The sequence below is a fragment of the Amblyomma americanum genome, chromosome 1, assembly GCF_052857255.1.
Source record: "Amblyomma americanum isolate KBUSLIRL-KWMA chromosome 1, ASM5285725v1, whole genome shotgun sequence".
Lineage (NCBI taxonomy): Eukaryota > Metazoa > Arthropoda > Arachnida > Ixodida > Ixodidae > Amblyomma > Amblyomma americanum.
Window position 1 is genome coordinate 20,761,298 of NC_135497.1, and position 12,252 is coordinate 20,773,549.

The following is a 12,252-nucleotide window of genomic DNA, read 5'->3' on the forward strand; positions in this document are numbered from 1 at the left end:
TTACAATGCAGTCTTTCACTCTCTGCATGAGCTGAGCATGGGGTAGCGAATAAAATAAGTCCTCCACATCGATGCTGAAGGTAGAGTACTTTTTCTTATCCAACCCAGACAGGTACTTAACCACACTTGCGGAATTGTTCACCAAGAAAGGATCCGAAAGCTTGAGTGAGCTCAAATGTCGCTGTAGAAATCCCGACACAACATGCTGCCAAGTGTTGCGCTCGGATATGATTGTCCTGAACGTTCAGGGAATGTAATTTCACACCGGCTCAAAAAAGTTGGGGCGAGATACGGGGCGGACGTGATTTTCATGGCAAAGAATAAGCTTTCAAGGATTTGTAGTGCTGTGCGAAAGAAGCTCGAGCCTGAGAGCAATCGTGCTGGAGCTGAGTGCTCGATAGCGCACAGACAGAAAACCAGGCTCACAGAGTGTAAGACTGGAGTCGTATACGAAGTCCCCCTCTCGTGTGGGAAGAAGTACATCGGCCAGACGGGTCGATGTATTAACGAGATGTTAGCAGAACATCGCAGGTCGTTGAAGAGCGCACCTTCCTCTAATCTCGCCCTGCACTGCAAAGAGTGCAAAGATTGCTTCCCACGATTGAACAAGACCAGCGTCTTGTTTAAACACAGGGATCAGGTTTGCAGGGAGTTGGTGGAAGCGTACCAGATCAAGGAATCAGATGACTGTGTAGCATCACCATCTGTAGGCCTCATTGATGGGGAGATACCTTTTTTGCGCAGTTTCTTTAGCGCAAGCAGGCGGTGTGGAGCGCTAGCTTGGCAGGAGTGTGCCTGTGAGTTCGCTGTTTGTTTGTTTTGTATCTTGTCTCTGACGATGCGGAGATTGTTTTCAGGTTGTGATCAGTGGCATCACGTTACATGTGCCAAGATGGTGTGTGATAGGGTTTGCGCTTTCGGGTTTTTAGCATGTTTTTCGCGGGATGAAGATGCATATATAGGCCTTTTTTCCTTGAAGAAAAAATCTGTTGATAGTCTGCGCTCGTGTCGTGCCTTCTTGTTCTCTGTCTTCGTTTCTTTGCGCAGTTAAACATGATACATACCCAGCTCCAGTGCGCCTTTGTTTGTCTCCGTAGCGACTACTTGCGCTTTGTGGAAATCCACGCCAGCCATGAAAATTTACATATTAGACCTCGCTACAGCATTATCCCAGCGCAGCGCGCCTTCGTTTCTTTGCGTTCTAACTTTTATGCAGCGCACCTTTGTTTGCTCGTTACTTTTGTTCTTTTCAGTCGTTTCCTGAATCCGTCCAAAGAGCCGGGCTAGGTGGATGATTATGGAACCACATGGCGATCGCACTGCATACAGCACGACTTTGGTCCCTGTGTTTTTAAATAAAAACATCAGATGTCGAAGGTCATGGTCGTGTCCGAGGATGGCTTCCACAGCTGGGGCCTAACCATAGGGACCGCACACGCTGTGTCGTCGTTGCCAAGTGGAGAGGCCCAAGATGGCTGTCATCCTTAATAAAGATCCCTTCTCGGGGCCGCTTTAGTGTTTCCTGGCAGATCACGCGCTTTCCACCCTGTGCACATGTTCTCATTTCCAATTAAAAAGGTCCTTCAAACCCTGCAGAAGGCTTGAATTAGCAACTGCTAATAACAAGATGTTGCATGGTACTTGAGAAACAATAGCGGCTACAATGACCAAGGTGAAGAAGGGCTGCGAGTTACACGGAAATAAAAAATGGTTGGGGGTGCCCCCATAACAAGCTGGAATGGTTGGACAGGACTCCTAGTTAATTGCATTTGGAAGAGAAAGACAAGGTTTAATTTTGCAGTGTAAGCTTGCTTCTCTTGACCCCATGAAAAAAAAAAGGATGCCTCTGGGAAACTATTTGCGGAATTTCCGCCCCCCGCCCCCCGATTCAGAAGGGGAAGGGGGGGGGGTGACGGCCTTTTCTTTGTCGGGCTCGGCGCGACGCACGATGGACAAGACGGCGAAAGGAAGGGGGCTGTCAGTGACGCATGTTCTGCGCTGTCATTAGGACGAGCTGCCCGGCTTCTCCGCGGCAGCTCCCCTTTGAACCCCCCGCCTGTTCAATCGGAGGCGGGCGACGGCGGGGTGGTGTTGAAAAGGAGCGCCCTTGGGGTCAAGTGCCCCCCCCCCCCCCATAGAGACAGAGACGGCCGAGCGCTTTGAATCTCGCGTATTGTTCGCGCCCGAACCGAACAAGACGCGGCTGAGACCAATTTGAGTCAAACCAGGTCCAGATGTGGCGGTGGCCAGCCGGTTTACCGGCTTCGGGCTAAGCCGCGCGCGAGCAACGCGCAATTCCCCTGGAAGGTCAAGACAAGCGGTCATGCGGGCACAGCGAAAGCGCCTCGCGACAGACGATCTGGCGACACAGCTAATTGAATACAGCGGGAGCGGCCGATCGTCAGCGAAAATCAGTCGCATGTGTGCGCGCGATATGCAGATATGCAGCTAGTGGTGCTCTTGTAGCGTGTTTCGTCTTTGTTATTGTTTGCATAGGTCGTGATCGCTTATGCATCTTTTTCGAACCTCAAACGTAGTACTTGCCCAGAAGATGGCACGATCAAAAATGGCAGATGGCAAATGGGGCAAAAAGAGAACATTAAAAAAATAATCGCTTCACTAGCAAGAAGGACAGTGGTAAACCGGCACGATAAAGCGCAAGCTTCACGAAACCTGGTGAGAGGATCGGTGGTGAATCCTTCGATGTAGACGGCTCAAGTACAACTGGCTACGTCTCATCGAGTTTTCTCTTCCCTGCAGCTTCATGCAAGATGTTGCTGTGAACAACATATCTAATGCACGTGCAGCAGGGGATTCCTCCTTTCTGTTTCGTTCATACGCTTCGATCAGTGATTTGATGCTCCCCTGCTCCACGTGTTTTATAAATACTGTCGAAAATCGTACTCGAATATAACAACTTCGAATTCATCAATCAACACTATTCACAAATTAACGGCACAGCCATGGGTACAAGGATGGCCCACACCTACGTCAACATCTTCATGCATAGTAATAAGTAAATTTTTGAAAGATTGTCCCATTAAGCCCACCCTATACAAACGCTACTTGGATGACATCTTTTTAATTTGGACTGACACACCTCGTCCACCCCAACATATCTTTCACTTACACGTGCGCCCACACCACAATTAACTTCCTAGATGTTGAGATTTTGGTAAACGAAAGCTCACTCACCACCAGTAAACCGACGGACCGTCAACAATACGTACACTTCCAAAGCTGCCATCCTCGTCACTCTAAAACAAGCATCCCATACTCTCAGGCACATCGATCTAAAGGAATATGTTCCCAAGATGAAGACTTCGTAAAAAATTCCAAACGCATGCAAGAAGTCCTCATTAAGCAGCGATACCCGTCGCCATTGCCGACGATGCCATTCAAAGGACATCTAAACCCAACCGAGAGCAAATACTGGAGTGACGTCGATACAGCGAGCAAACAGACCATCAGGCAAATCTCGTACTCCCCTTCACCAGTAACCAGCCGCCTAACGTACGTAAACAAAATCTTCAAAAAAACATTTCAACATTCTCAAACAAAGCGAGCTAGCGCCTCGCCAAAATTTTCACTGCTCTCCCTCATGCAGTCTACAGACGACCGAAAAACATTCGAAACATTCTAATACACTCAGTCACATAAAGAGACGGTTTTGGGGTGTCCACCTTGTGGAAAAAGTAGATTCCAGGTCTGCAAACACATTACAAACATCAAGCTGTGAAATAAGCACAGCTTCAGGATTCAAATGGAAAATTAATGACAACTCTGATTGGGATTTCTGCAACGTAATATACCTCCTAGGATGCAGTGTGTGCAGTACGCAGTACATTGGGCAGACCGTTAACTTTATACGAATTCGCTTTAATAACCACCGCGCGCACATTTTATCCCTACCTCCCCTTGTTAAAACACATATATTAATGAGAAAAACGACCCATTTGATGCAATTAAGTTAACAGTCCTACAGGGTGGGTTCCACAACAAAGAGATCTCGAGCAACGCGAGTCGTACTTTATTTACAAATTTAATAACAATTCCTCACGGCATTAATGAAAGTCCGGGTGTATTGACCTCCATCGCCCCTTGCAGAGCCAATGCTGACCTTAGGAATTCCGGCGCGACAAACCTCGGTCGTTTGTCGCCAGCGGCATCTTTTTCAAGCTTCGCTGCCCGCTTACACAAAGCTTTGAATTCATCCCCCACCCCTGTCTTGCCAGTTCGACGCACCACCTTGCCGAGCGGGGTGCAATTGAAGAACCAAGAACCCTTGATGGGCACAAAAGAAAAATACTAGAAAAAGGAGAAAGAAATAAAGAGAAAAAGAAAAACGCTTTGTCCCCTGCCGCCCAGCGAGCTTGCGCGGGAGGCCAGCCCGGGGGAAAAAAGGAATAACGAGGGGAGGGAGGGCATCCGGGCCCTCAAAGCAACAATAACAGACTTTGGCGGAGTCCCGGAGCAGATAAGAATCATAGATGCATGTACTGCCCGTGCCGCCGGCCAAAACGAGCAAACAAATAAACAATAAATTCAGACAGGGCAGGAGACGTTCCAGGAGCGTCTTCGGTACGAATAGTGAAGGCGGAATCAGCGGCGCAGTTAGCTTAACTACACACACGTGCACTGTGCATGAAACACACACACAAAGGAAAAAGAAAAAAGGCGGCAAAACATACGAGTTCGCGAAAGTGTCCTGTGGGGGGGTAAAGGTGAATGGCAGGAGCATTTAATCAAGGGTTCTTGGTTCTTCAATTGCACCCCGCTCGACAAGGTGGTACGTCGAACTGGGAAGACAGGGGTGGGGGATGAATTATGAGCTTTGTGTAAGCGGACGGGCAGCGAAGCTTGAAAAAGATGCCGCTGGCGGCAAACGACCGAGGTTTGACGCGCCGGCACTCCTAAGGTCAGCACTGGCTCTGAAAGGGGCGATGGAGGTCAATAAACCCGGACTTTCATTAATGCCGTGAGGAATTGTTACAAATTTGTAAATAAAGTGCGACTCCCGTTGCTCTCTTTGTTGTGGAACCCACCCTGTAGGACTGTGAACTTAATTGCATCAAATGGGTCGTTTTTCTCATTAATATATGTGTTTTGACAAGGGGATGATGGGTAGGAATAAGATATTTACTTATGCAAGAGTGACTAGCTATGAGCAAAAATTTCCGTGTTTCAATTTTCAAAACTGCGAACTTTGACCGCAGCGTCCCGGACAAATAATTCCAACTCCCGACCGCGTTTTTAAATTCATTCTAAACGGGGTACGTGTTTACTGGTACCTGCAGTGGTCGGCTGCGCAACTATATATATAAGCTATCGCGTGCAGCTGTCATATTATAAAAGAAAATCCGCACAAAACAAAAATTACGCAGCAACGGGCTGTGGCGAATGATTGCGCGCAATATTTTTTCGCGGGTTAGTGCTAACGAACAGTTTTGTTTTAGATCACGAGAGTTGTATCAAAAGCCTTTATATGTCGTCATTAATTACGATAGGTACGACGACACAGTGAATAAGAGTTTATATAGACTGTCGTCCTTCAAAGACCCAATGCTTTTCTCCTCCAAAACGTCGTGCAGAAAAAAACCGGACCGCCAAATTTTGACACGGTTGTACGAAATTTCTGCACTAACGAAAGCTATGAGTGTAGTCTCCTGCATGTAGAGAATGTAGAATACAAGGAAAAATTATAATATGTATGCTCTAGGTCAGGTTCATAGTCCTACAGCACTCGATTGTAAATGCAGGCACTCGACGGAGCGCTGATAGACGGGCGTGGTCACCTGTAGGCGCATTTGCGTGGCTCTGCATGGATAGTACGTGTTTAACCTCTCAGGTCTGCAAAAGCTGTATCGGGTCCGCCAGGCAGTGGCGATTATAATAAATGCACAACGAAGCGCGCCGTTCGAGCGCACTAAAATAATACACCAGCAGTTCAAGGATATCATATATAATAAAAATATAGAAACGCGCATGCAGTGTGTGAAAGCGCGGCGCATCAGGTGCGCTTTTTGAACCCGCGCGCGCTGTCAAAAACGTGGGGAATTCCGAGAAAAACCTAGGGAAAATATGTCTCTTCCCAACCGGACACGACGTCATTAAAAGTCACGTGACCATGACGTCACGTGACGTTTTAAGCGTGACGTCACATTTTGTTTGACCAATCAGCGTTTCCAGCCCACCTGCACCGAAACGCTTGTTTTATGACGGGGCTGGCGTTGTAGAGCAGTTCGCTTTTTTTTTTAAAAGCTTACAAACGGCGCTCGATTGCGGGCATCCTTTTTTCCTTTTACTGCCTCAGTGCTCAGGGACCGATGCTAAGCCCATCATACTTCGTTGAAAAAAACGTCGGAAAATAATCTGATTTTCCGAAAATTTCATACAGCATGACAGAAAGATCGCGGATTGACACCGATAGCTCACAGTACGGACAATAATGGCGCAGAAATGCTTGAAAATGAAAAACCTGCGTGAGTTGTGCGATGAAGAGAAGTGCGGTAATGCATCTCCCTGCAGAACCACATTTAAATACATTATTCTATAGGGTTACGACCGCCGATGTGGTACGATGTTTGTGAAACTACGCTGCATACGATGTGAATGCGGGCAGTCTAAAGCTATGCATTTTGCACGCAAATAAATCTAACCCACCAAAGGCACAGATATCGCAAACTCGAGCGCTTATCTTTCACAAAATATACGTATCATTTGTCGCTCTGACTTCGAGCCCTCCACTGCATTTTTCCTATGCCATGGTAATCTTTTCAAGCCAAACACATCACGTGCCGTACTTCTTTAATATCCAAAAGTTAGAGGTGATATCTCTTTCTGGTGCTGTTATTTATTTGCTCGTTATTCCCTAAGCACTATTGCGTTTTCTCTTGACCTACTTGAATTATATGTACCTTCACTGCATTCTGAAATATCTTTGTTTTGGACTGCTCTATGCTTTTACTTAAGGAAAAATAATTATCTGAATACCCAATTTTGCTTTTTCAAGTATTTCATGCTATTTTTGTTCCCCTCACCTCCAGTGTTAACATCCTTGTCAGTGGAACCTTAGGGGTATTCTTAACAAATAAAATAGTTAAAAAGTCTAGACAAAGCTTGTTCTCATGTTGAGAGACTGGCCTCCCACTTCTGCGTAGTAAACTGGGACTAGAACAAAATTTCACATATAGTTTGCTTGTCAAACATTCTTCATTTCACAAAACAAACCATTTCTGCAAAATGTTGGTGGTGGCAGTAGAATAAGCAGACGGGCTGGCAGCAGCTGCACATGAGAAATGCTCTGTCACGTGCAGACAGGTTAGGAACAGAACCTTTGTTCACTTTTTCATTTGGAACTTGTAGCTTTGCAGGAAAAATGAAGATAATTTGTTGATGGCAAACATGAGTCGCCGCATGGAGTTTGAGCGTGCCTGTTGAACAATTTATAATTTATATTGAACTGTAATTTTTATCAGAATAGGCACATAGGCAAATGATGGTTGCAACGCCGGAGGGAGGTATGAGACAATGGAGGTTATGTGGCTAAGTGAGTCATGCAAATACGGTAAATTAGTGCTGTTTATTCTCTTATCTCGCATATTCGAGTTCCTTTCGGAGATGCTTTCACGCGTCCCATACACAAAAGCCTGCGCAACCGCTGACGTACGACTGACCGTCCGGACGGCACTGCATAAAAAGCTTTGCCGCTTTCGGTACGGTTCTTGCAGTTTTCCGCACTGCAGCCCGTCCCGTCATAGTTGGAGGCTGCTGTCACTTCACACTATCAAAATATATACAACTGGAGCGCACGGAAAAGGCGGGAACACACCGCACCGGACGCGTCCGATCACGATGGCAGCCGAGAGGGTACTGGGGCTGGCGAGGAACCGGCGTTGCGCCTGGAAAGTCGGCTCTTCCACTTTAAAATGGAACAAACGTCGTCTGCAGAATCACGTGACTGCCGCTTGGCGAATGGCGTCCAGAGCGGCGCGAGGAAAACAGTCGCGAAACTTTCCTCCCTGCGGGAGCATAAACAGGAACACTAACCCTTAAGAGAGAAAGATGGCACTCAAGAAAAAATTGCCAAGGACGTTGTGGTTTAGTCGGGAGATAAGGAAGTTAAGCCAGGGGAAAGGCTTTGAAGTGACAGACATAAACAGGGAAGTGCATAGAGCAGGCTTTGGCGGAGGCTTTACACAAGATGGCATCCACTTAAATGGAAGGCTAGGAGCCGAGATCGGGTGGCGCCTGGCAGGCCGGGCAGTAGCTTTTTTAGGGGGTCCACTGCGGCTCAGGGTATAGGAGTAGGTAGAAGCAAAGTAGAAAAAGTAGCAATGAAAACTGACGCCAATAAAATGGCCACTAGGAGGTCCAGGAAGAAAACTACAAAAAAGAAATTTAACACCAGGATCAGGTACATAAACATGCAAGGCGGTAGAATGAGAGCGAAGTGGTTAGAAATAGAACAGCAGTTGAAGGATGAAGAAGTAGGTGTATACGCGCTATGCGAGACACATCTCAGGGATCTAGAAGACCCACCATTTATTGACGGCTACGTCTGGGAAGGGAGCAACAGAACAACAACGAAGAGGAATGGAGGAGGAGTAGGTATGCTGATACATCAAGGAACAAATTGGCAAAGAATAAAGTCAACTTGCAAAGAACATGTCTTGGTATCGGGTACAATTGCCGGTAAAAGGGCATGGCTAGGAGTAGTTTATTTAGGGACAGGGGACAAATGCAGGCAAGAGAACACGGATCTAGATAAGTGTCTCAATGACGATATAAAGCAGTTTGGAGAAGGCGCCGATATTATTCTGTTATGGGGCATGAATGGTCACAGGATCTGGATGGATACACAGATTGTAACGGGAAGTTGATGCTAGTCTTCTGTGAGCGATGAGCAGGGCTCCAAGCTGTAGACTAATACTCTTATCATCACTACCGAGGCTGTACTTTCCATCTTCGTCTATTTCCATTATTGCGAGCTTGCTATACATCCCCTGCGAGATTAAGCAGTAGTCAATGGTTGTTTGCATGTTATAGGACTCCCACGTGATTTGTCCCTCACACTTAGTTTCTCTATTTACAATAACTACAGAACCTATAAAAGTGCCATCTTTCACACATGCATACCATGTCTGTTGTGGCAAGTAACCTGTGCACATACAAGGGCAAAGCATGTTTTTTGACATTTTCACGGGTTACTTCTTGTATCTCCTATTTTTGTGCTCTAATGTTCGCCAGAACACCATCTAGTCAGGATGAAGCATTCTAATAAGAGGAAGCTTGGTTCTTAGGCTAAGTCAAAATCAAACAAAATTGACACTTTTGGTTCTGCAAAGAACCCTTTCATGTCGAAATCTCTTTGGGAAAAGAGCAGCATATATATATGTAGCTTTCAGCATCTGTCATAATGTGTTCGGTATATATATGACGAAGCATGCCTGGAGTCCTGTTCATTCTGTCAGGCATTGTTAGGATGCTCAAATACCCGAGATGCAGTGTGTGCAGTGCAATGGTCTCTGCTCTGATGCCTGTAATGACTTGACCCGAGTTTATTTGGTTCTGTATTAGTCCGACAATTTCTTGCATTTATTTTTTGCTGTGAACTTCTTTGTTCAGAGTCTAACCATGCGGAACATGCCTTCAAACCAGTCTTGGTTGCTTCGGTTTCATATTTGCATTGTTGATTTATCATTTCTCAGGGCAAAGTTCTCAACAGGCTTCTTGAGTGAGGCACTGCGCTCCACTTTTCCACACCGATGGAATCTTACATTCTTAATGACTTCATGATTAAATGGTGTAATGCTTCTGTGTCACCACCGAACAGAATGGTTGCTAGCCATAGCAGGTGAGTTGTGATCATTTAGAGCAAGTTCGTTTCTCCTAGACTGCTCATTAACTAGGTCAGGTGCACAGTGGTCATTTTCATCAGTAAAGGAAAGACTCCTGATATCTCCTGCTTTTCTAGTGCATTAGCTTTTTTATGACTTTTGATAGAGCTTCATTGCTATGTATTGAAGCTTCATACTGATCCCAGGAGCTCTAGTCATGAACATAGTTCCATCAAACATGCTGATTTCTGGTCTAAAAAAATTGGCTATTGGCCTCGTTTTCTCTGATGCGTCCTGGGAGCTTAAATAGCGAACTGATGCACGTGCATTTTAGTAGGTAGCATGTTGCAGTTCCGCATTCCTTCGCATCACATTAATCTATAACAGATGGAGACGCAGCTTCCAGCTGCTTTTGGAGCTTGGCTCCTAGCTCCCAGTCATCAGGCGCTCTTTGTTTTCATATTCCGCATTGGGTGGGGATGCCTCTATCAAAAGAATGGTCAGATTAACATGCAGCTCAACTACGGATTTGGATAGGGAGGATGGCGGGTTGCCAAGATTTCAATTACTGTTGCAATGCCAGCTGAGTGCCGTGCACGACAAAGCTTTTCAAGTTGAAGAGAAAAGTGCACAGGTAATGCTGGTACGAAATACCGTCAGTGCTCGGTGTTTCTGTCGCTCTAGTGCAGAAACTGGTTGTCTTCTTCTTCAAGGACGTCGGGTCCTGGCTGCTGGCAGTGTAAAGTTCTACACTTTCAGTGTTCTCGGTAGCAGCTTCTGTAGTAGTCTTCAGCTCTCCATTCATACTTGCAGAGTTCTGGATTTTTGGTACCATCCTTCTGGGAAGTGACCATAGTTCAAGACCCACAAGGGACACCAAGGCAGAGCTATTAACTGGAACCTTAAATGGCTACTGAAGAAAGATGATAGGGTACGTTAGAAGTGCTAGCTGCAACGAGAGCTTCACCTCTTCTGTGATGTTAAGTTCATCGGTACCAATTTCCAACTAAGCTCTCTGCAGTGAGTGCCTTTGCAACTGGGGCCATATGATGTACCATTTTCTGCCGTGTCGGCGCCGTGCCCACCTCTCTTCCTCTCTCGGTGCTTCTCTGCTCTCTCCAACAATTGTTTCTTTTGTAAATTAAATTAGTCTGCACAGATCCTTCGATTTGTCAGCAAAGTTTTCACCTCTTGGCTGGATCAAGCTTAACTGCCAGCTGGTACATCTGGTCATATTTGACATAACCATGGATCCAGATTGTTCAGGGTTATGAACCAACCCCATTACAAGTTTTGGGGGAATGTATAGTATGTGGATAAAAATGGCCACTATTTGTTTGAGCAAGCATGATGGGCGCATTTCGAGCACATTTGATTATTGTAGTTGGCTCAGAATTGTGCGTTTACTGTGCAGGACGTGGATGAAAAATTGGCTCGGGATTCTCTCCAAATTCGGCTAGCTGGCACCGAACCAGAGCTGGTGCAAGCAGTGCTTGCACTGGGCAAGGTGAGTGCACTGTGTCAGCTATGTTAGATGCATTGCATTAAATAGTCACTGATTTCATTTTTAATTGTTGTCACTGTTTGCCTACTCACCTTTGCTTTGCTGTTGCTGTATAAAAGCATAACAGAAAACATGCTAACCGCAGTTTATTATGAATGGCACATGCACTGGAAGTAGTGTGAGGAATAAGTCTGACAGCATGTTGGCAAAACAGTAAAAAAAGAAATGTTTCTGTAATTCAAGTCCTACTTTCTTTTTATTTGTTTGTGCCTCTTCCCCTACTTCATACTGTGTTGTAGCCCCTCGGTTCAGGTTCTTTGATTTTGGCTGCATGGTGGTAGAACTAGCCAGGAAATACAATTACAACCCATCTGTAATTTTCGTCCTTTGGGTAATGTTTCAGTCGTGACTGCACGCCAGTTGGCCTGTGGGATCCTTTTGCAGTTTCTTTCAATCTGCAGTGGTTCTTTGTTTCACGATCTCTGCAAGTTTCTGGAGCAAGGAGTTGTCCTTGGCACCTTGAGGCGCCTCCTGTTTGAGCCGACAGAGCAGAGCAAGAAATGGTGTGTGCAGAATGTCCCCTCTCTGCTCCTAGCACGCGTGTATTCGTATAATTGTCCTGCTTTTAATCGATGCATGACATTTGCTGGTTTGCATATTTTTCTTTTTTCTCTGGTTCCTTTCACATTTTTTTTCTTTTCCATGAGGTGTTATCAGAATGGCATCATACACGTTCATTCGATTGGGGATGATTGTGATTGAGCCTTAGCGTGAGGCATAACTTATGTCAGTTTAAGTTTTTTCACAGGCTTTGTCTTGTGATGTGTTTGATGCCTGAGGTATGCACGTAGGTGGAGTTTCAAATATGATACATTCACCCCACTTCTTCACGAATGGGGGAGAAGGAGA

At 45.8% G+C, this 12,252-nt stretch overlaps 1 long non-coding RNA gene across 1 annotated transcript in view; it reads right to left on the reverse strand.

Moving 5' to 3' along the window:
• LOC144131161 (uncharacterized) overlaps window positions 1–12,252 on the reverse strand; it is a 279,476-nt gene that overhangs the window by 159,646 nt on the left and 107,578 nt on the right. The gene's annotated exons all lie outside the window — the stretch shown is intronic.